General features: G+C 48.9%; 1 protein-coding gene across 1 annotated transcript in view; it reads right to left on the bottom strand.

Annotated features, from left to right (window-relative positions):
* The window catches only part of EEF1G (eukaryotic translation elongation factor 1 gamma), a 15,692-nt gene that overhangs the window by 7,722 nt on the left and 5,728 nt on the right, over positions 1–2,242 (bottom strand). The gene's annotated exons all lie outside the window — the stretch shown is intronic.

Genomic DNA, 2,242 nt, shown 5'->3' with positions numbered 1-2,242 from the left:
GGCTGGAGATTCGAACCCGCCACCTTAGGTGTATGTGGCTGGCACCTTAGCCGCTTGAGCCACAGGCGCTGAGCCGAGACAGTCTCATTTTGTCAACCTCAGTAGAATGCATGGCATTATAGCTCACAGCAACCCCAAATTCTTGGGTTCAAGCAATCCTCTTGTCTCAGCCTCCTGAGTGGCTGGGACTACACAGGCACCGGCCACAAGGCTTGGCTATTTTTTAGAGACGAGGTCTTGCACTTGTTCAGGCTTGCCTCAAATTCGTGTACTCAAGCAATCCACCCACCTCTGCCTCCCAAAGTGCTAGGATTATAGACATGAGCCACCAAGCCTGGCCTTCAAGCCCCTTGTTTGTCCATGTAAATTATAGTCTTTTTTTTTTTTTTTTTTGAGACGGAGCCTCAAGCTGTCCCCCTGGGTAGAGTACCGTGGCATCACAGCCCACAGCAACCTCCAACTCCTGGGCTCAAGCGAGTCTCCTGCCTCAGCCTTCCAAGTAGCTGGGACCACAGGCGCCTGCCACAACACCCGGCCACTTTTTAGTTGCAGCCGTCATTGTTGTTTGGCGGGCTGGGCTGGATTCGAACCCGCCAACCTTAGGTGTTATATGGCTGGCGCCTTAGCCACTTGAGCCACAGGCGCTAAGCCTGTAGTCTTCTTTTCAACTCACCTTCCGCAGGATGACTACCTCCCATGTTTTTCCTAATCTTATTTTATTTTTTTGAGACAGAGTCTCACTCTGTTGCCCAGGCTGTAGTGCAATGGCCTCAGCCTAACTCACAGCAACCTCAAACTCCTGAGCTCAAGCAATCCTCCTACCTCAGCCTCCCAAGTAGCTACATCTACTGGCAACCCCCAGGGCTCAGCTTATTTTTCTATTTCTAGTAGTGATAGGGTCTCACTTTTGCTCAGGCTGGTCTTGAATTCTTGAGCTCAAGGGATCTGTCTTCCTCGGCCTCCCACAGTGCTAGGATTATAGGCATGAGCCAACACACCCGGCATTTTCTAATCTTTTTATAGCCCAGTCTATTTTTTTTTTTCTGAGACAGAGTCTCACTGTTACCCTGGGTAGAGTGCCATGTTGTCACAGCTCACAGCAACCTGAGACTCTTGGGCTTAAGCAATTCTCTTGCCTCAGCCTCCCAAGTAGCTAGGACTACAGGTACCTGCCCTAATGCCCAGCTTTTTTTTCTTGCAATTGTCATTGTTGTTTTAGCAGGCCCTGGCCAGGTTCGAACCCACCAGCCCAAGTGTATGTGGCCAGCCCCCTACCCACTGAGCTACAGGAGCTGCCTGCCCAGTCCAATTTTACAGATGTTTGGGGACATCTTCTATTTACTATCAATCTACTTCATAAGAATTACACTGTCCAGCTACTTCACAAAACCACTTCAGATCTATTGTTTCCAATCTTCTAAATTTCACATGTCAATAAAAATCAATTTAAAAAGCTCAGATCCTGGCTTGGCGCCTATAGCTCAGTGGCTAGGGTGCCAGCCATATACACCAGAGCTGGTGAGTCCAAACCCAGCCTGGGTCTGCCAAACAACAACAACTACAACCAAAAAAATAGCCAGGCATTGTGGGAGGCGCCTGTAGTCCCAGCTACTTGGAAGGCTAAGGCAAGAGAATCACTTAAGCCCAAGAGTTTGAAGTTGTTGTGAGCTGTGAACAACACGGCACTCTACCAAGGGTGACATACTGACACTCTGTCTCCAAAATAAATAAATAAATAAATAAATAGGGCAGTGTCTGTGGATCAGTAGGTAGGGCGGCGGCCTCATATACTGAGGGTGTCGGGTTCGAACCTGGCCCCAGCCAGCTAAAAACAGCAGTGAGAACTGCAACAAAATAGCCAGGTGTCCTGGCTGGTACCTATAGCCCCAGCTACCGGGGAGGCAGAGGCAAGAGAATCACTTAAGCCCAAGAGTTGGAGGTTGCTATGAGTTGTGACACCACGGCACTCTCCCAAAGGGTGACAAAGTGAGACTCTGTCTCTAAATAAATAAATAAATAAATAAGAGGCGATGCCTGTGGCTCAGGAGTAGGGCACCAGCCCCATATACCAGAGGTGGCAGGTTCAAACCTTGCCCTGGTCAAAAAAAAAAAAAACAACAACAAAAACAAACTATAAATAAATAAGCTGGCTCGGTGCCTGTGGCTCAAGCAGCTAAGGCACCAGTTATATACACCTGAGCTAGCGGGTTCAAATCCAGCCGGGGCTGCCAAACAACGACGG

The sequence above is a fragment of the Otolemur garnettii genome, unplaced genomic scaffold (assembly GCF_000181295.1).
Source record: "Otolemur garnettii isolate 467f Iridium unplaced genomic scaffold, OtoGar3 scaffold00140, whole genome shotgun sequence".
NCBI classification, from domain to species: domain Eukaryota; kingdom Metazoa; phylum Chordata; class Mammalia; order Primates; family Galagidae; genus Otolemur; species Otolemur garnettii.
Note: the sequence above shows the minus strand (reverse complement) of the source record. Positions and strands in the feature narration are given on the sequence as shown.